The following is a 23,222-nucleotide window of genomic DNA, read 5'->3' as shown; positions in this document are numbered from 1 at the left end:
ATTGTAGACAGGATGTAACCTGAGCTGATCCTTCCCACCAGACCACCAGGGACATTTGACTCCTGAGAAGAGGGCTTCAGACTCTCAGAAGGGAAGCCCCTTTGTCTAAAGTTATGCAGCAAGAAGGTAAAGAGGTTTGGGTTCCTGAAGGGAGACCTAGACAAACTCTATGTCCTTTTTGGACACCCCTAGATTTAATGAGGGAATCTGGAAATACTCATCTCAATAACAGATTTTGAGAAATATCTACGTACTCTGCTTTGGATGACTACTTTCTTAGAGCCCAGTTTCCCTAGATTTCCCTCAGGTCAGAGAGTAAATGGAGGTACTAGGTTGGCCTCCAGGGTGCCACACATCTAGACATTGTCCTGAGAGAAAAGCTAGAGAGTGGTACACGCAGTAGAGTGAGTTTTTAATGTTCTTTGCAGTCCATCTTAACAGTTATTTTTACGTTGGTATAATCCCCTTCCACTCGTCAGCTTTAAAATGATAAATATTTCAGTGATAAGGGTAGATGAGATAAATTTTTATTTTTTCAAGATTTATTATTATCATTATTTATTGTTATTATTATATCTATATTTGTTTGTGTGGGTGTGTGAATGTGAACGCTGATGCCTGTGAAAGCCAGAAGATCCCCTAGAACTAGAGTTACAGGCATTTGTGAGCCATCAGGTGTTAGGAACTAAACTCTGGTTTTTGTTAAGAGTAGTGTACCCTGTTAGCTACTGTGCCATCCCTCTGACCCCCATTTTTTTAAATAATCTTGCTGAAAAAATTAAACCCTGATAACCCTATGTCTCCCAAATAAGTCAACAAATACAAAAATATGTTGTATAATCCCTCTGTGAACGCCAACAGGTTTTTCTTTCTCAAGTTCTAAAGACTACCTAAATTAAAAGAATGGACTCTGGCCAGCAATACCAGTGGTCAGGTCCTCTAAGGGGAGGAAGGGTCACGGGCTTCACTGTGCGTCCCACTGTGGGAGGCTAGACAGACACCATCTGGCCAAGTATTGCTAAATCTGATGCTTCCTAACTCTCTTATCATACTGGTGAATTCTATCCCAGTGTGGCCAACTGTTAGCATAAGCCTCAGTTCTTGATCCCCCATTTATTATAGTGAGAAACCTCATTTTAATCCAGTGTCATTTCAAAGGAAAGATTGTCAGATATACGGTTAACAGTTATCACAAACGCAACAGATTTGACTGGGATCTGTCTGCAAAATTAAAATTAAAAGCAGAAGACGAAAGAAAGAAAATTGGAGGTTATAATTTTATCAGTATCAGCTCATAGGAAGACAAGGGTGAATCTTCATCTACATCATGCTTTGAGCCTCCACAATTTTTAAATGATTTCCAATGTTATCTTTATCTTTTGCCACTTAGAATGTAAGTGGATCTGTTGTAAACCAAAGTTGAGCTTGGACATTTAGTTATTTTAATCTACAATCTATTGCTTTCCACTTGGACATGGGATAGAAAGCCTGGGTCTGCCTGACAGGGATTATATGAACAAATTGTTTCCAGCTGTGTTCTTCTCAGCAGCTTTTTCACATTTCTAAGCCTCAGATTCACCTCTTGAAAAATAGGCTTTGTCAGTCCTGAGGAGACTTGATAAGCTAGGGTCAGATGGAGGGGGAGGAGGTCCTCCCCTGTTAGTGGACTTGGAAAGGGGCAGGGAGAAGATGAGGGAGGGAGGGTAGGATTGGGAGGGAATGAGGGAGGGGGCTACGGCTAGGATACAAAGTAAATAACCTGTGATTGATATAAAAAATAAAAATTTAAAACAAATTAAAAAAAAAAAAAGAAAAATAGGTAGGCTTTGTAAGACCAAGAGCTGGTAGTTAAACTGTGTCAGGTATGAAGTTCTAAAAAGTGCTAATCTTGTTTTTTTTTTTTTTTGTTTGTTTGTTTGTTTTGTTTTTTTAAATCTAAGCTGAGGATGTAGCTCAGCAAAGTGGTTGTCTAGCATGCTATGTTGCATTGCGGCTCTTAGTCACTCAAGAGTAGAAGGAGACTTGGGAGTCCAAGGTCATCCTCAGCTACTTAATGAGCTTGAAACCAGGCAGGACTACGTGAGACCTTGACTCAAGACAAAAAAAAAAAAAATCCCAAGGAGACACCAAATTTTAATTTTAAATGAACTTATTGTTGATGTCCTTTCTGCTTTTAATGCTGAGAAAAACAACTGGAGCAAGTTGGGGGGGAGGTCACACACAGTCTGCTCCTCAGACTTTTGAAGAGGCTGCAGATGTCAAACAAGAACCCCAGGTGGTCTTGGCTTCAATTCCACACTATTGTTGCTTTTGCCCTGCAGTCCCCTGAGCCTGTGCTTGAGAGCTGATTCACTGCTGACTCAGGTTTATAAATACCACTTCTTGAATCACTTGGAGTTTTCTTTAGTGGTTCCCTATCTCCATCTCAGCCTTTCAATTAAGCCTGACCCCGCAAAGGAACTGATATCCTATCCGACAAGTTCACTTCCCACATTAGTGACACTCTATGACGTGCACAATGCGCTTATAAGAAAGAACATTCTAAAAATAGGTTTAATGTATTCTCATTCTACTCACTAAATAACTGATGCAAAAGGCAGCAGGCTACACGCATCAGTTTTCTCGGATGGCTTACTAAATGTCAGAAAGAAACAGAAATAGTCCATATAAAGATAGCAGTCTAAGGTAAATTGGAATGCTTATTTTTATTGTCGAGGCGGGGGAGGGGGCTGCTTTCTGGGGCTGGGGAGATGGCTCAGCAGTTAAGAGTGCTGACTATTGTTGCAGAGTGCCTGGATCCAGTTCCCACTTGGCAAACCTCACAACAATCTATTATAACTCCATTTCCTAGGCTATCAGATGCCCTCTTCTGGCCTCCACAGGCACTTCATGTACATGGTACATACAAACTCACACAAGCACACACACATACATTTAAAAAACAAAACAGAACAGAACAACAACAACAAAAAATCTGATTTCAAAAGATGACATAAGTAGATTATGTTCAAAATCTGAACCTCACTTGGTGATTTAGAGCCAATACTCAGAAAGGCAGGTAAGGCATCATGCTAAAAGCAACTGAAATGCAACCCTGCATGTTCATGAGGTCAGGAGAAAAATACCAAATAGTACCTTCTAGGACACAGAAAAGCCAGGAAGATGAAATTTTTCTAACATAATTTACAAAAGAAAGTGAGTCTCAGTAAGAGGCAAAGAGGCACGGCCTGAACCCCATGGTCAAGGACAGGGCACAGTCACATTCTCTTCTCATGGCAGCAGCTCTCCTTTCCTTCTTAAGGTTCACCACCCCCCACCGTAGTTAGAACAAGAGGACAGTAGGACTTAGGAAAGAAACACTTTTATCATGGGAGGAGGAGCCAAAAGATTTCTGTACGAATCAGTGGGAAGCTGAACAAGCTGAAGGAAACTGGCAAAGAAAGCTTTTCAAGGGGCCACTGTGTTTCTGATTCTTAGGATGGAACTGGAATGCAAAACTTATAATTTATACTAAATTCTCTATAATTTTTTAAAATCTGAAGAAGTGATGAGTCTTTCAAATTCTTTCTCAGGTAGACAAAATCAAAAAAGTAAAATACTGTAACAAATTCTCAATACTGAATATGGGCCACTTTCAACACCCTACCTACTGGGAAGAGGATCTGACCCAGGAAGTAAAGGGGGTGCAAGTTCAAAGTATCTCACAGAGAGATGCCCCAGTTTTATTATCCCGAAAAATGGTGCAGTGCTACCAAACAATAGGCAGGTCTGGACAAAGTTCATCAGCCATTTGTTGCTGGTTTTTCCTCCTGGTCCCAAGTTCCTGGAATAGTGACTTATGAGACTCAAAATATATATTTACAAATACCTAGACTCTTCTCTGACTAGTTCATAACTTTAAAATAACCTACTTATTCTAATCTACATTCAGTCAAATGGCTGGTTACCTCTTCTCAGGTACCATGTTACTGTCCTCCTCACACCTTGCTGGCATACTCTGTCATGACTGGCTCTCAGAATTCTTTCTGTCTACCGGATGTCCCATTTTCTATTTCCTGCCTCAGCTATAGGCCATAAGCTCTTTGATTGACAGGCAATGCATCCATACAGACACAAGAGATTCTCTCAACAGCCATCCCTGTAATGAGGACTGAAGATAAAGTATGAAGATGTGCACCAGGCAGGTCAGTAGATCCAGAGGCTTTGGTACAAGACAAGACAAGCAGTTCTCTAGTCTATCAGAAAATTTGTAGGAGTTAATCTGACTGTGTGCCCATGTTGGCTATAGCAGGATAGAGTCATGGGTGAGGGCTGAGGGGTGGAGGATGATAGTGGTGGTTAGTTTCCTATAATGGAAGAGGGAAGATGTTCATCCTCTTTTGAAAGGGAGGACCATGAGCAAGAAGGAGGGCATCCTTCACAGAAACACTTTGCTATTGAAAGTAATGGTGGTATACTTTGGAAATGAGTCACTGTAAAACTCTGGACTCCTAGAGTTTCCTCTAAATAGACATTGACCTGGTTATTATTACATTACAATAAACTCCCAGACTAGATGGATTACCTGAGACAATGCCAAGATACTTCTGTTTGAGCAAGTAAAAGTCATAGGGAAGATTACAGAGAAGGCTGCATCCATCCAATACCCTTAGAGTAGATGCTGGGCCTCTGCTACAATCATTTTAGCAAAACACAGTTTCTGTGACACATTTTTCAGATTCCTCACTCCTTCTTCCCAACTTCCTTGTATGTAACCCTAGCTCCCACCTACCTATTCAGACTACTGAATGGTCAAATTGCTGTTATCCAACAGCATCCAGACTAAGGTTTACACACACACACACACACACACACACACACACACACACACCCCACAGAGCTGGGCTGCACATCTTCTCTGTAGCATTAAATGTTAAAAGATAATAAGTCTCTTTACATTTAAGGGGAAAGTGCTATGTTTCTAGAGTTCTGTCATTCAGCAAAGGGTCTTTTTCATTAACACTAGAAAGAACTCGGCTTTGAAACCTCAATTCCCTCAGGGACTTATGTAGTCCAGCAAGGCCATGCCTCCTAGGCCTCCCCAAGCAGCACCACTACCTGTGAATCAACTGTTCAAGTGCATGAGCCTAGGAGGGACATTTACATTCAAATCACCACAGTTATGAAAAGAACTATAAAGGGAATAATATCATCCCTTTAAAGAAAAAGAGTCTAAAAGACTCACTGCTTCTGAAACAAAGTCCAGCTATATTTTATTAATAAGAGATATATTTTCAATATCAAATGACTCTGGATAGCTAGGTATTAGAGCAAAAGTGTGATTGGCCAGTATTCATTTCATAAAAAGAAAGGCTACAATGCAAACAACAAAGTACAAATCAGGAGGAAAAGCATTATATGTTAAGTAAATGTACAGCTACTTTTGTTTTAAAAATATAATCTGCAGTAAACATTTTCTATTATACTATATAATGTACCAGATAATAACAAAAATATATCTTAAATTATATAAATGAATTACTATAGATATGAAAATATTAATATCATAATCTCATCTCTAGATAATGAAATACAAAAATAAAAAATAAAATCATCTTAATCAAAGCCAAATTTACATAAAGTACCATAAATTCAGTCTACTGCTCCATGCTATGTTTATGAAAACTAATATTAGGCAACAATATAAATCTCAATGATTTCAAAAGTTTAAAATGTTACAGACCATTTCTAACCACAATGTAAGAAAAACTAGAAAACAAGTCATAAGGAATAAATAAAACCACAAAGAACTTCTCCAGTTTTATACTTGTGAATGAAAAGAAAGAAGGGAAGGAGAGACAGAAGGATGAAGAGAAGAGAATGTAGAGGAGAGAAGGAAGGGATGCGGGCGGGAATGGAAGCCAAGCTTAATTAAGTCAAGGAGAAAACAAAGATGTGATTGGCCAGCAGCTGTAGTGGAACTTACACAAACATGAAGTGTGTAAATCTTATTCTGCAGAGAGGGCCATCGCTTCCTCTCTGCAGATGGCTTTCCTTCATCCACTGGTCATGAATGTCTTATCTCTATTCTGCTTAGAATATGGCAAGGAGAGAAAAACGCAGGAAACTGTAGCCAAAGTAAGGTTCCAATTCCAGGACAGACACATGCAAGAGGAAAAACCAGATCAGGTTAAGCAATTCAAAAGGATTCTTCATGGGCATGCAGGCTGCTGGGGAGATGAGAGGAAGACATGCAATTCAGACACTGAAACACTTTCTGTCTCTCTGCCTGTCTCTCTCTGTGTATGAGCGTGTGTGTCTGTGTGGGTGTGAACTCTCCACTTTCTCACAAATGACTGGCTTCAACAGGTTGGAATAACATGCTAACTCTTCGGGTATACCCCCTTCCTAAGCACTTTCAAAGATTAATTTCTTTGAACCTCACAACACATGAGAGAGCACTCCCAGCAGCTGTTGACATTTTTTTTTCAAGTGTTGAATTAATTTACCGCCTTAAGTTTTTATCCTCTGCCTTTTATAATTTGGAGAAGCAAGTGGCCCTTTTCTGTTTTGGTTGTTTTATTTGTAACAATCTCGCTTACACCTTTCTTTTTCTTTTTTTCCATTAGATTTGCTCTTTGACAGTTTCACACATAAATACATTCTGATTACTCTCACTCCCCACTCTTTCTTATCTCCCTCCCACTCCTGTCATTTTCTGGACGGATAACCAAATAGTCACTCAGAGAAGCATGCCAGGGAATCTAACAGCCCCTTGTCCTTCCCTCTTTACAGCTTCTGCTTTTCCAGCACCTCACTGTATGTCCTGGAGAGGCCCATCCCCACACTACTCTGAGCTCCTGCCATCTGACATAATTAGGAAGACAGAGCTTGTTGAAAATATCTCCTTTGGACTTGGTAAAAGCCAGCATCTCCTTTCCCGGCGATGACATTTTTCCTGACTGTGATGACAGAGAATGAACTATCGTGCTGAACATATGTCCAAATATTAGTATGTCTTCTTTTAACTCTACATTTTCAGAAGCAAGCCAAACAGAGCCAATAAATGTGGAAAGCATCATCTGGCTCTCACACAAGGTCGCAGCTAGCCAAGGGGCAGCTGCAGTGATATTCTGAAATGAATCATGTCTTAATATTCTGCAGGCAATTATTTAAATTAAAAAAATAGATGAGTATAGCTGAGCAATCAAGAATCTTCCCATGAAGCTACTACAGATTCAGCCTGAGAGGTCACTGAAAAAATCTCCCAGCTCTCCAAAGATAATTAGTTTCTTTGAACAATGCTTAAAGGAAAACAGTCTCATGGCTTTATGAGTCAGTTCATCTTCTGAGACCTTTTTTCTTCAAGCAGGAAATTTCTCTGGAACAAGGTACTACAGACCTACAAAGGATGTGGAGGGAGGAGGCAGAAGCAAATGAACAAATAAGGACTCGAAATTGATTGGTTCATTGAAATTCATTATCCTTTATGCCTAAAAGGGACTATCAGGCTTTGACTTGGCAGGCAGGGGGTGGGGGTTGGGAGGATGTGTGTGCAGGTACTAGCAAGCCTGACACACTTGGGGAGTCAGAAGGCGACTTCAGCTGTCAGTGCACAGTAACCTTTCATCTTTTCTTGGAGTTGGAGCCTCTTGCTGACCTGGAGCGTCCCCAAGTAGGCAAAGCTAGAGGGCTGGCAAGCTTTCTGAGCTTGACCTGCCTCGGCCTCCCGTCTCACCAATGCTGGGATCACGGCCACACACTGCTGGCGTTTCATGTGGGTCTGAAGGCTCCAAACGTGGGTCTTCATACTCACAAGGCAAGTACTTTACAGACACAAACATCTCCCAGGCCTTGTTGTTTAATTTCTTTTTTTTTAACCATCTAGAAATGGGAAAGTCTCCTAATAAAATTTGTAAATGTTCCATAAGCTTCTTATCAGAAATTGAAGTGGGTTAAATAAGAGGCACAGCCCTAAAGTAGCAAAGGGACACTCGGAGACAGAAAAGAAGCATGCCCACAGAAAGGAGTTTCATCATTCTTCGTACCCATGGTTTATTGGATTTGAGTAAAGCTTTGTTTTACATCCTCCTAGAATACTCCATTTATTATTATTTTTATTCATTGTGCCCCATACTAATAAAGCATGTGTTTTGTTTTATCTCTGGTTGTTATGTGTTAAGACTCATATGAGGGAGTGAGTAATTTTCACCTTTCTCGGAAGGATCAGCTAAACTAGAAACTATCTCTGGAGCTTGCTGCCAAGACTGTGTTTTTCCCATACTAAGAAGCATGGGGAACATGCTGCACTGTGCCAATGCTGGTGACAAGAACAAATAAACAGAGTCCAGTGCTGTTAAACTAAAAGCCACAAGATCTTTGCCTTCAGAAGAGATAGTACAGATTCTATAGGCCATGAATGCACACCCCTGAGACCTAACGGCATTCCATTCACTTGAGAGTCTGCTTCACTTGGTCGCTGAACCCTGTGCTAGAAACAGAGCTGAGAGCACAGGTACATAAGCTGACTACACGCTGATAGCTGTCATTAATTAATTATACCTGCTTGGTCTTTTACATTAAAAACTGTTCTGTCTTCAGTAGGGTTTCTATTGCTGTGAGGAGACACAGTGACCATGGAAACTCTTACAAAGAAAAACATTTCGTTGGGACTGGCTTACAGTTCAGAGGTTTAGCCCATTATCCTCTTGGCGGGAACTGTGGCGGCATGCAGACAGACATGGTGCTGAAGAAGGAAGCTGAGAGTTCTACATCAGGTTGGTAGGAACCAGGAAGAGAGAAACACATTGAGCTTGCCTTATGCCCTTGACACCTCAAAGCCCATCCCCAGTGACAAATTTCCTCCAACAAGCCCACACCTCCCCCAACAAGGACATACTTGCTAATAGTTTGACTCCCTGATGGCTCAAATATACGAGCCAATGGGGCCATTCTTATTCAAACCACAACAATAGCTCCTATGGATGGGAGAAGATCAATTGCAGGAAAGACATTCATACGAGACAGAGATGGCTGATTACGGCGCCACACCCCTGCCATCCTTGAGTCAGCCAACCAGGTCAGGAAAATATTGAGTCTGAGTCTAGTGTGGGCCACATAGCCAGATTCTGTCTCAGAACAAAACAAAACAAACAAAAAAAACCAGAAAAGATTAAGAGAGGTAGGGGAGGGGAGAGAAGGAGTAGAAGAAAAGAAAAAAGGAGTTAGAAGACTATTATAGGTATTTTAACATGTAATATGTTTAGGGATCTAACGAACAATGTAGACATAAAAGGAGGTACATGGAATATAGTAAAAAGAACCCAGTGGAAGGGTTAAAAATATAAATGCCTAAAACAAACTTTCTAGATCAAATTAATATCAAATTAAACATTCAGAAGGAAATATTAGTGAACTTGACCGCACAATAGAAATGTATCTAAAGTGAAACAAAGAAAAACAAAAGCTGAGGAAAAAAAAACCAGAAAACAAACAAAACATACCAAGCAACCTATCATGTATATTTGAAGATAAAGACAGAACTTCTAGATTTCTTGAAAACCAAAAGTCTATGAATTTTATTTCTCAATTTTAAATATGGAAAAAGATAAATAATCTTTTAAACAAAAATAATGTTTGACGCCTGCCTACAGATTGGGAAAGAATCTTCACTAACCCTTTATCTGACAGAGGACTAATATCCAGTATATACAAAGAACTAAAGAAGCTGAAAAGCAGCAAACCAAGTAATCCAATTAAAAAATGGGGAACAGAGCTAAACAGAGAATTCTCGACAGAGGAATATCGAATGGCAGAGAAACACTTAAAGAAATGCTCATCCTCATTAGCCATCAGGGAAATGCAAATCAAAACGACCCTGAGATATCACCTTACACCCATCAGAATGGCCAAAATGAAAAACTCAAGGGACAACACATGCTGGAGAGGTTGTGGAGAAAGGGGAACCCTCCTCCACTGCTGGTGGGAATGTAAACTGGTACAACCACTCTGGAAATCTATCTGGCACTTTCTAAGACAATTAGGAATAGTGCTTCCTCAAGACCCAGCTATACCACTGCTAGGTATATACCCAAAGTTTGCTCAAGTACACAAAAGGGATATTTGCTCAACCATGTTTATAGCAGCTTTATTTGTAATAGCCAGAACCTGGAAACAACCCAGATGTCCATCAACGGAGGAATGGATACAGAAATTGTGGTATTTTTACACAATGGAATACTACTCAGCAATCAAAAAGGAGGAAATCATGAAATTTGCAGGCAAATGGTGGGACCTAGAAAAGATCATCCTGAGTGAAATATCCCAGAAGGAGAAAGACAAACATGGTATATACTCACTTATATAGACCTATAAGATATAATAAACATAATGAAATGTGTACACCTAAAAAAGATAATCAAGAGAGTGGACATGGGGTAAGATGATCAATCCTCCTTTAGAATGACAGATGGGATGTGCATTGAACGTATGACAGGAGTCTACTGAGCGCATTGGAAAGACTCTAACTAGCAGTGTTTTCAAAGCAAAGACTCATGACCAAACCTTTGGCAGAGTACAGGAAATCATAAGAAAGAAGGGGAGTTAGTCTGATGAGGAAAGGATAGGAGCTCCACAAGGAGCAAATATATCTGGGCACAGGGTCTTTTCTGAGACTGACATGCAACCAAGGACCATGTATGAATGTAACCTAGAACCTCTGCTCAGATGTAGCCTGTGGTAGCTCAGTAACCAATTGGTTTCCCATAGTGAGGGGAACAAGAACTATTTCTAACAGGAACTCAATGACTGGATCTTTGGCCTCCCCACCCCCCAAGGGAGGAGCAGTCCTGTTAGGCCACAGAGGAGAGCTTTGCAGCCAGTCCTGAAGATACCTGATAAAACAGGATCAGATGAATGGGGAGGAAGTCCTCCCTATCAGTGGACTTGGAAAGGGGCACGGTGGAGAGGAGGGAGGGAGGGAGGGACTGGGAGGGAATGAGGGATCGGGACACGGCTGGGATACAGAGTTAATAAAATGTAACTGATAAGAAAAAAATAAAATACAAAAAAAATAAATAAAAAAATAATGTTTGAGTTTATAATATGCTTAGATATCAAATGTCGAAAACTTAAAACATAAACAATAAAAATAGGAATATATTATGGTCCGGTTAAAAAGATGGAGGGCTTGAGGATTTTTACATGCATGTAGAGCGCACTGATGTAAGGCTTGTCCGCAAAGGCTCATGTGATTTTACACATGTGATGGCTGACCTTGATGGTCAACGCGAGTGTGTCTGTGGCATTTCCAAGAGCAGTTAGATCTAATCAGAGCTGGTCAGTGTCTGAATACCAAGGTGGGTTCATCTCGTGATGGCATTATGGGGAAGTGATGAAAGACAGGAAATGGGGGAGTAGCTGGAGGAAACAGGTCTCTGGAGTTTTGTCAGTGATGGCTCTTTATTGCCTTGGCTTCTTCCTGTATTGCCTATTCCTGTTGTCTGCTGCTATGCTGCGCAACCACAGACTACCCAGGCATACCAACTGACATCTGGAGGATAGTGCCTGTGTTGCAGTGTATCTGCTGAGCAGGCCCAGGCAAGTATCCATTCTCTTAACTGGGTCTACTTTCCTTCATGATATGTGCTAGTTTACATTTCTGTGTGACATATATTCTTATTATATGAGTGTCTGTGTTAGTTACTACTCCTATTATTGTGAAACACTATCCTGGCTCAGACAACATAAGGAAGGAAGGCTTTATTTTGGCTCATAGCTCAAGGGCGTACAGTCCATCATGGGGAGGCATGGCAGCAGGAGCTTGAGAAATGTGGTCATGTTTGGGTTCACAGTCAGGAAACAGAAAGTAACAAGCCTATGAAATGCTAGCACCTGTACAAAGATGGGTCTTCTTAGACTGAATTAATCTAATCTGGATAATCTCTCATAGGTAAACCCATACAATTGTCTCCTCAGTAATTCTCAATTGCTGTCAAGTTAACACTATTAACTGTCACAGTCCCGAGTCTACTCAAAACGCCTTTTTCTTGCCACAGAATAGTCTCAACCCTAGGTATACTGCCAGGTCACATAGAAGGTAGCCAAGAATATTGATTGACTAAGAGAATTAATTAATAAAATGTTATTGTAGCACTAGCATACAGTCTCACTTGACATGTGCTAAACCTGGGAAGCTTAAATTTGAGAACAGCATTCTTTTCCTTTTCATAATTGTTTTATTTCTAAAATAAGAAAGAGCAATGTCAGCTTATGAATAGATCCATCTTACTGGTGACAGTGATAGAGAAGACACGGCAAAGTAGATAGCTTATGAATAATGACACCATTTTCACTGCTAGAGTACAAAAGATGACCAGGTGAATCCAGTTAGATCAATATAATACTCAGCTGGCATTACCTGAGTATATGCTCTCCAAAACCGAAATGAGTATGACATTGGTAATGACATGATTATAATCACTGGATTCTATAAAATCCCTTCAGTAATTTTCCATCTACTTTATTTCTTGTTGTAAACTATAGGGAAGTCTGTCTTGCATTGATTAGTCCAGAGCACACAAATGGCTTAATAATGAGGAGAGGGAAAAAGGGAATAAATAAAATAAATATTGCTTTAGCCCACCCCCTCTGGGATGTCTGCTATTACTCTCTCTCAGAACTGGTATTGAAATGATCATTGAGGAAAAATAACATCAACAACCACAAATGAAGGCTCAGACAAATCAAATGTTGTCCTGTCCAGTGTCATATAACACATTTAGAGAAGAGCTTAGGTTAGAATCCCTGTGTCCAATTACCTGCTCAGGGCTATTAAATAAAGCAAAATTGATTTCAAATATTTCCTCCTCTCTTTGTAGGCTCTCTCTCTCTCTCTCTCTCTCTCTCTCTCTCTCTCTCTCTCTCCTTGGTGTGTATTTGTTCAGATGTTTGGTGGCACATCAGCTTTACACACCCCAAGCACCTGATCTACCACAGCTCTGTTCCCTGACCCGTGATCCTTTTAAAAGATAAGCATTCTCTCGAGACTTTGCTCTAAGTCAGGAGAGCCTGATATGAAAATCAGATGCTTGATTCTGCAGTTTGAAATTTGCCATGTATTCTACCCATATATCAAAAACCAAACACAGAAACACACACAAATGTCTAAATGCACTTGACAAAAAAAAAAAAAAAAAAAAAACAAGAGAATTATAGCCAGGAAACTGAGAAATAATAAACGTGAGACAAGCTAGACGTGATCAGGTATATTGGAAGCTGACACAGAAGGATCTGGAGTTTAAAGCCAGGCCAACTGCATACCAAGTTTGAGGCTAGTCTGGGCTCTATAAATAGATAAAATAGTAAATGTAATAAAATAATAAAAGTGGTATTTCTAAATATAAATCTTGTATCATCTAGAGACTCACCAGCTTGCTAGCTAGAGGTTATTCCTGTTGCCCTCAGAGGTGGTTTGGAAACTTGTCGTAGGGGTTTTAGGAAGCAAGTAGAAAATTGGGTCCGAGGAAGCCCTAACAATTCAGAGGACTCAAGCACAGCTGAAAAGCCAGAGTAGGAGCTGGCAAGGTGGCTCCGTGTGGAAACCAATTGGAGGAAACCAGTTTGTGCCCCAGGCCCGGTAACCTGAGCTTGATCTCCAGAACTCAGAGAAGGGTGGAAGGAGAGAGATTGCTCTACAAAGTTTTTCTCAGACCTCCACAAACACACCATGAAATTCAGGGGGAGGAATCCAAAGTAAGAAACTCTGAACCACAATTAAGGGCTCCCCTCCACAGCACATTAGAAGAATCTCCAGCCCCAGAACCATTCGAACCTACTTCTCCGACACTGATACGCCAAGAAGCCTTCACGGTAGGATGGTGGGAAGGAAGGGATGCGATGAAAGAAGAGAGTTAACCTAGGAGACAGGGTGTGTGCTGAAGATCACAAACCCTGGAGGTACGTCGTCAGATGCGGCTCTGCTTCTTATATTTATGGTTGTGAGCCGAGCCTTTAACAGCTGAGCCATCTCTCCAGCCCTCCAGCTCTGCTTCTTACCAACCTCTGACCTTGGCCAAGTTATCAGCTTCCCGTTACCTCAGTCTCCATGGCTGTGAAATAAAGGTGTTCTTGGAAGACAGAGGTAAAAGATCACAAGGTCAGGGTCAGTCTAAACCACATAGAGATCTTGCTCTCCCTAATGACTGGTATTGATACAATCTACACTCAGCCCTTAAAAAATAGAGGGTTAAATTAACAGATACTTATAAAGTATTTAGAATAAATGCTGGGACCCTATATATCTGGTAAATAAATAACACAGTTTTTCTGGAGACCTTTGGAGGACTCTGCACAGTGCCTCAAAATGCTGCGTGTGGGCCTGCCTGCTCACATTTGTGAAGTGACATGTGTTCCCTTGTTCCAGCTTGACAAGTCATGTCGGCAAATGGAAGGCTGACATTTGGAACTGAGAGGCTCCACTTTGCAGCAGTCTCAGGAGCCCATGCTAAGTTCACAAGGAACCGTAAAACCCAGAAAGAGCAAATTTTTCCCAGAATGCCAACTCCATGCAGTAGCTCCGAGCACTGGCCTTGGGCTGGTGATTAGGGAATGGACTGGGGTCTCCAGTCTCTCAGATATGCCTTCCATAAAGGGCAAGTTGTAATTGCTTGACAGATACTCTAACAAAGGGGCCTGGCGCAGAGCTGACACTGGGTAGATCAATAATAATGGTGAATACATTTACAGCATGCTTACTCTGTGCAGAGCATTCTTCTGCCTGAAGTGCTCTGATTCCAAAAGGATGTACCTGATTTTATCTCCAATTTATGAGGCATTTGAGGCACAGCAAGGTTTAGGATGTTGCCTAAGGTCATCCACTGAGCAAGTACTGGAACTAGGATTCCTGGACTGGCATGGTGATTCATACTGTTATCCCAGCACAGAGAAGCTGAGGCAGGTGCATTGGTGAGAAGTTAAAGCCGGCCTGGCTATAAAGTAAGATTCTGTATTTAAAAAAAATCACCTGGACCATTTGGCGCCAGGTTGTATACACTGAAGGCTCATATCATTGAAGAAGTTTAGAACACAGTTTAAGACAAAACAGAAGCCATGGCTGCATGGAAGCCCCTCAGACAGGCCGATAACTAAAGCCTCCGCTCTTCATGCTGTAAGCCCACAGATTTTGGACTGAGACTAACACTTTGCTGGCAGTCTCTCTCCAGTGGCTATATGCTGTGGGTGCTACAGTCTGGCCACCTCTGTCCAGAGCTTCCTGTTGCAGACAAGCTTTGCTCTGGAGCTCCTTGTTGGCTTGGCAGAGACCAGCAGACTGGTCCTGCTTCCTCTCTCTCTTCTTCTATTTACAGTTTTTAGCCTCCGTCAATAACTATTCCCAGACCCACTTCTCATGTGAGGCATCTCACAGTCCCAGCTATCTGGACAACATCTTTCCAGTAAGGAAAGTGTGTGAAGCTTTAATGACAAAACTCTTAACTGCCAGAAAGGAGACCAGACTCAACACATCAGAGAAAGGTCTGTGTCCTGGACAAGCAGGATACCAACGCCATTAAAGCCCCTGCCCCACCAAGTAGTTAAGAAAGCATTCATCTTTACCCAGGCGCTCACTTCAGTCTTGCACTTAGGCACCTGCTTCCCATTTGTCATTTTCCAACACTGGTGAGAAGACAAAAATCTAACTTCATTGTGAAAGACTGACATTTTGGCATATGCAAATGCTTCTTCCTCCCCCAGTTTTGCCTGGAAGAGAACATGAAGCCTGGAGCAATTTTGCAGCTGAACTGACTTCTTCGAATTTAAAATGTAGACATGGAGAAGAGGGTAGGGCAGAAAAGGTCATATAAAAACATACTATTCTATAAGCTTTATATATACGAGGAGAGAGAGTGAGAGAAAAGGGAGAGAGAGAGGGAGGGAGAGGACATGGAGTTTCCAATGGGCAAGTGTTATTCTGTCTAGAAAGAAGCTTTAGCTTTTCAGACAAAAAACCTAATGCAGGTGTAGGATACCTCCCTTCAACCTTTCAAGTTGTTGGTCAGGGGTGTACCAGAGACCACCAAAACTATGTAGGCTGTTGTCACTGTTCTGTTTTTGTCCAGTAGAACGTGTTAGTAAAACCCTATTGTTGACGTCACCATCTGTTTCGGTCATAGAACATGGGGAAAACAAGCTGAACCAACCTGGATATTTACTCCTGGCTAACTGGCTTTCATAGAGACATACTCAGGCTTCTGGGAAAGAGCAAGTCATAAACATTCTTACCCACATGTGAACCTTTGATCAAAAATAATGATCAGCCTGACAGGGCATGCCCATAGGAGCAATCAGGGTATAACAGTTTGGGGAATAACCAGTTGCTCTCTGATTGGATTGAAATCCCACTGCACAGGAGGAAACTCATTCCTGGTACTATAAAATCTGGCCAAAACACCATGGCTAGTGAACTCATAGACTCGAGGGGAGACCCTGTTATTATTATGTTGATAAATTGGCATAATATAAAACTGCCTTCTAAACAGCTATCTCTATAACCATAAATTCAACCAGCTTTGAGCTCTGTTAGAGAAGCTTCTTTTTGCAGGAGATGCTGGTTAATACAGAGACTCACAATTTGTCAAAATGCAGAGAACAAATGTCTGTGGTGTACTCAACCTAAAAATCTACAGAACATATATCATACCTCTTGCCCCCAAGACTCAGAGAACCTTGGGGAAGAGGGAAAGTAAGATCCTAAGAGCCAGAGATCAGGGAGGACTGGGGCAAGGTGGTGTCATCTTGGCACAACAAAGGCTGTTTCACTCATGAACTCACAGCAGCTGTGATCACCTGGACAACACTTGCAAAAGATTAAGCCAATCAACATTCAGAATGGATGCTGATGGGCTCACAAGGACCTCCTGCCCCATCTAGGGAGCTATTGGCAGTTGATGGCTCCTGAAGGAAGGAGAGCTAGTTTTCTTCAGGGTTGTGGCCTTAGGTAGAATGATCATGTTCAAATAGACAGCTTGACACCCATGCACATTTGATAGTGCTAAGTTTACACTAAGCAAATAATTTTTTAAAGAAATATGGGGTTACATGGCAAGGGATCCAGGGGGAGTGGAGGGGATCTGGGAGTACATATGATTAAAATCATTGTGTACATATACTGAATTCTCAAATAATAAACAAGGTCACTCATTTGATGTTCAGTCAAAAATAATTCACTTTATTAAGCATTTCCATGAAGATCATACAACGGAGTTATGAGAAGATAGGTCCATATCTATCTTTGTTTATCTGGAATAAACATAAACATATCTATGTTTATCTGGAATAAACATTCTGGAATAAAGACACATCATGGACAGATTACTTGCAACTTCTAAATCTTCATGAGCATGATAGAAACCAGTTCGAAAAGTTACTGTGAGAGTCAACACAGTACATGGCACAACAGTGTGGCTACTCTTTGTATGTGTTAGGATCACATGGTAAAGGTAATATATGCCAGCACCGACTAATGCAACCAAAAGGAATGCATTAGAAGAAAAAGAAAGAATATATTAGAAGGGCATGAATTTCTTATGAGCACTGGAGATAGGAAGCAGGACTATAGCACTGAATTATAACCAGATGGTCTGCTAAAGGAGCCTTGCTAGAAGGAAAACCCAATTATCCACAGCATCATTGCTGCAGGAATGAAACATCAGGTTTAGCATGCATGTGCACCCTTATCAGCCCTGGGAGCAGCAAATAGCACTCTGAGCATAATCCCAGCAGTGAGAAGAAGATAATTCCTAAAAAGGAATGGGAGGGGAGGGGAGGGGAGGGGAGGGGAGGAAATGGAAAGGGAGGGAAGGAAAGAGGGAAATATAATAGAACTTTAGCTGTTTAATAGGTTAGGTTTGGTTGCCCTGTTTATACTAACATACAAGTTCAGGAAGCTAGAGATGATTTAATTTGCCTTTCTCTCTTTTGCCTCTTGAGCTAATCAGCCTTCAATGGGAGGTACGCAGGAATCCATAACAATTACCTAAGAAACTTGCATACACAGTGACTACCTGGCTGCCATGGGCGAGTTCAAAACCAGCTCATTGATAAGGGAGGAAACCTATTAATCAACTCTTTCAACTGAAAACATCTCAATCCCTAGCCCTCAGAAGCATCCTAATGCTTATAACAAACATAAGTGACCAGACTAGAGCAAAAGGTCAAGTCAGGCAGACGCTTTAAAAAGTTACTGAAGAATAGAACTCAACAGATGGAGAAAACAAACTACTTCTAACCAATTTGCCACTGCATTAAATCTGCTCTGGGTCTCACTTTTCCTATTTTAAGTAGAATAATATGCTCACTGTATTTTTATCAGTGGGCTGAAAAAATGTTACATATACTAATTCTAAGAATTTCAAACCATAACTAATATTAAAATTTATCTAGTCCACTCTCCTTCATTTTACAGCTAAAATAAGAGAAATAAGTAAGTTCCAATAACAGAGAATGACTTGCCCAGGTGACACAGCTTTAGGGCAGGGCTCAGTCCTTTTGTCCCAGTTGAATACTCCTTTTACAATGACAAGGTTGAGCTATAATGGAAAGAGAAGGCCACAGCTGGCACACTCCAGTGTAAGTGTTCCCTGGTTCTGTGACCTTGGGAAGTTGCTCGTCTTTGCTGAGCATCAGCGTTCTCATCTTATTCTTAGCAGCGATGGTACACGATGATACACACCACCGTGGATTCCTCCTGGGAGTTAGAGAGGAAATGTTTGCACAGAGTTTGAACAATGCTTCGCCTCTGCAGGCTTGGTATGAAATGCAATCACTCTCTAGTTTGTAGCACTTTTTGTTTGGTTTTTTTTTTTTTTTTTTTTTTTTAAATTCTCCCCCAGATGCAGCGGTGGCAGTCTTAGGATCTAGAAGAGACCTTCTGCTCTGCTCTTCAGTGGAGGGGAGCGGATACAGTGAAACATGTGGTTGAAGAAAATGGGCGAGGAGAACCTGAAAGTTATATTGTGCTTAATTCAAGTGTTTTGTGTTTATTCATGAAACTACCTCAAATCATTTTTTTTTTCATGGAAAGCCAACATTACTTTCCTGGAACCCTCTTGCATAGCAACCTGACTGAGGTCTCTAAGTCACAGGCATCATAAGCTGAGTATTAGTAAATGTCCCTTGCCTCCTGCTGGACTAGGGAAGTTAAGTTAGTGATTCCTCTTTCATCTGCTGTGTGCATCACACAAAGAGGAACTAAACCCAGGCTCAGGTCACCCGCTGGAACTGAAGCCTGAGTGACAACCGTATGGTCCCTGCATGTTCAACCGCTGACTGAGAGAGGGTCACGTGATGAGTGAGAAAACACACAGGGAAAGTAACTGAGAGGATTCTTATTGTTAGATGCTCCCCTCCTTCTCTCACTCTCTCTTCCTCTCTCACTCTCATGTTCTCGCTCTCACAGAAGGTCTTATTATGTATCCCAAATTAGCCTCGCAATAACTCTCTTGCCTCAACTTCCCAAGTATTGCTATACACCAGCACGTCCAGCTTATTTTAATATTTTTACTTGTAATCATTTTCTTAAAACTCTGAAACCCAAATGGACTTGGAAAACAACGTGAAACACAAGGAACCACAGTGTGAGCACAAGGATCACAGGGCCTTTACGCAGGTGGGTGCAGGGATGGCTTGGAGCCACAGAGGGCCTGGGCTAGTTGTTAAGGTAAACAGAAGTCAAATACATTGTTGTCCAGAGTTAACCCTGCTGCTCATCGTGTTGCTATCCTCTTCCACAGCTTCTAGCACATTTACAGCCTCTTTTCCTCTTCCCAGAGACCACACGCTTACCATCCAGCCAGTCATTCTTGTAGCACAGGAAAGGTCTGGGAATGTTGCTCTGCAGCATCAGGAATGTACTGTTCACCTCGTTTCACGACTGCGAGTTTAACTTCCTCTAATAATGAACCTATTGAGTCCTTACAGACAGTATGTACATGTAGCATTACAGCATTATGAGCAATGCACACTCTGTACATTGAAAACATGGCTCGGCATGGAAATTGCCACTTCCAGCGTGAAGTTGAAAGGGTTTTCAGAGAATTACATTTGGAGTAGCCAAGTCATATACCTAACCATGAGGTGGAAGACACTCTTACATGATTCTTTATCCGACAAACCACCAAAATCCTAGCCAAACTATGGGTTTGGTAAACAGAAGTGGTCCTTGTCTGCTTTATGTTGCTGTAACATAATGCCTGGTGGTAGGTAATGTTATGGGAGGGGGGGGGAAGGAAAAGAGGAAGGGAGGGAGAGAGAAAGTGAGTGAGTGAGAGAGAGAGATTTATCTGGCTGTGATTCTAGTGGCTGTAAACAGTGTGGCCTCGGCATCATCTGTGAGTACCCCATCTGCATCATAACACAGTGGAGGGATTGATGGCTGCAAAGGACATGTGTGCAAGCAAGGAAGCAAAAATACAGGAAGAATCAAGCTTTGTATAACAAAAAGTATTCTCTCGGGAACTAACCTGATCCTGTGAGAACGACACAGTGTACTCATCCCCTAAAGACCCTACCACTCAATACTATCATACTGGCAATTAAGTTTCTAGTACATAAACCTTGGGGATATGATTAAACAACATCCAATCTAGAAAAACCATTGCACATCATTACCTTTAACTAAAGGAAAGTCATCCCTGTTAGAAACAGTAAACAGTATGGGGTTTGTTTCTTTAAAGAGTAGAGTGACAATAATGATATCGTGCTAAGGGATCTCTTCTGATCAGTATGGACACCAGAGCATCACTTTCTTTTTTAACCCTTAGCAGATAACTTGTTTATTCACTAACGTTTAAAATAAATGTATATGGAGTCCCTTATGTCGATTATCATGCTGGGCACTGAAGATACTAACAGTTAATAAGTTAGATGGGGTCCCAGCTTCATTACACATACAGCTTCATAGAGAAGGCAAGCATGAACAATTAGAGTAAGTATGAAGAGTCTTCTGGAAGCATGCTATGTGAATGTACTCAGGAGAAACAGGAGTACATTCTAGCTAGAGGCAGAGAGTGACTTCCCAGAAGACACTCATGCATAATCTGATATCTGGAATTTGGGTGAATTAGCCAGCTAAAAATATTTCTCAGGCAGAAGTAACAAAATGTATAATTATCTGGAGATTAGAAATTCCAAATAGCTGAGCTACAGAGTACTGGGAGGTTGGGATGAGGAGGAAAAGGGGCTTGGAGGAGAGCTGAAAATGTGAGTTCCTTATGAACATAAAGAGCACACGCTCAGTGCCATAAGAGATACAGTGTGGGAGAAGGCCTGCACAGCACAGTTCACAGAGCTGTCCTCTTGGATCCTATCTGAGACCCATTCTTTCATGAAGCCTGGCTAAAATTGACTTTGTACTAATATGGTTCATAGGCTTAAATAATATTTATGGAGGACCACCTCACTCAGACCTTGCTCTCAGGTACCTTCCACAAATATTTAGCCAGTTCTCAAAATAGCCCTATAGATTATCACTGTCTTTATCACGAGGAAGTTCAGGATGCTATTAGAAGCCAGTCAGAGATGAGTTCATAATTCACCCTTCTAATGATCATATGTCTGTCATCCAAGTGTCCATTCTGTATCACATGCCCTGCAAAGTACCTCAAAGAACTAGCTGTGAGGACATTATGGGCTAAACACAGAGAGATAATAAAAATGTTAGTGATTTAATAAAGCATTAATTGTTAGAGTTAGATACATTGAGCATCAAGCATCAATAGAGGCCTCTTTAAAATAAAAAAATACTTTCAGGTCCCAGAGCTATGAAAATATCCATACAGAATGGTGGCTGTCCTTGATCTAATGAGTGGTAACCATGGTATCCCTTTAAGTGATGCCATGGCAACACTGTTTCCTTCCTGTTTGTTGCCTCTTTTTAGGTGACACTTCGGAGGTCTTAGCAATAACACACTCCAACACCACATTCTCCCTATCTGTCTCACGAGCCAGAGTGTCAAAATTACACCCTTTCCTTGACCTTGCCTAAAATAAATAGTGAGGGAATTAGGAAATCACAGCATTAGTCTAAAGGGAATCTACAGGACTCTTATTCCACAATTGTCTTCCCCTCTCCTTTAATCTATTGGGCATTTCTGTGTTTGTGGTTTTAAGAAAACCTGACTAGCAATGTGATCTTCGGGGGAAAAAAGCAAACTAACAGACAGACAGACAAATGCTTCTCACTTTGAGGCCTAAGTTTCTTCTGTTTAAAAGGGGATTAACAAAAAATGATCTCTAGAAATCACTGTCCTAGATGAGCCCCTGTGCTAGATAGTCTTTGGTCAACCTGACACAAGGTACAGTTACCCGAGAGGCAAGAACTTTCATTGAGAACACGCCTCCATAAGACAGGACTTTAGGCCAGCCTGTAAGGTGTTTTCTTAGCGGTTGATGTGAGAGGGCTGCTGGTCCTGAGTTCTATAAGAAAGCAGGCTGAGCAAGCCATGGGGAGCAAACCAGTAAGAAGCATCCTTCCGAGGCCTCTTCATCAGCCCCTTGCCTCCAGGCCCCTGCCCTGCTTGAGTTCCTGCCCTGACTTCCTCCAGTGATGGACTGTAATATGGAAATGTAAGCAAAATCAACCTATCCTCCCCAAGTTGCTCCTGCTATTGTGTTTCATCACAGCAATAAAAACCCTAAGACAGTCACCAACTCTAAGAAACAAACTGTATCTATGACTTTCCTTGGTTCGTGTCTCAGGATATCCAGTTACAGTGCATAGTTGACAACTTTGTTTTCCTTAGCTTTCTGTGTTTCCTACCTAGAAAATACTCAAACATTTGCCATCCTCGAGACCTCTGCTAATCTCTGACACACATTTGCTTTCCACTGACTGCCCATTACCCACCTCAAAACTTAGGAAACTCATCATTTTTAGAGACAATCTACTCACTTTGAATGAATATATATCTTCTGTTGTCTTATCTTTATACTGAGAAAAAACTCACTGTTTATAACTGTACTAAACAGAGACAACACTTCATGTCATATAAGAAGTGGGTAGGGGAAAGACACACTATATGACAGCCAAGCTGTAAAGTGTCAGGGGCCCTTAAAGATCATGGGTGAACTTCCTTTTTTAATGACACATACAGAGAGTAATCTATGTGAAAACAGAAGAGGAAAAATACTGACCTTGTGAACAAGAGGGAATGGCTGAAAGTGAGAGCCAGGCCTTCCTATGAACAGGA

This window comes from Psammomys obesus, unplaced genomic scaffold (genome assembly GCF_907164565.1).
Source record: "Psammomys obesus unplaced genomic scaffold, mPsaObe1.curated_primary_1811, whole genome shotgun sequence".
NCBI classification, from domain to species: Eukaryota; Metazoa; Chordata; class Mammalia; order Rodentia; family Muridae; genus Psammomys; species Psammomys obesus.
The sequence above is the reverse complement of the archived record's forward strand: the minus strand, read 5'-3'. Positions refer to the sequence as shown.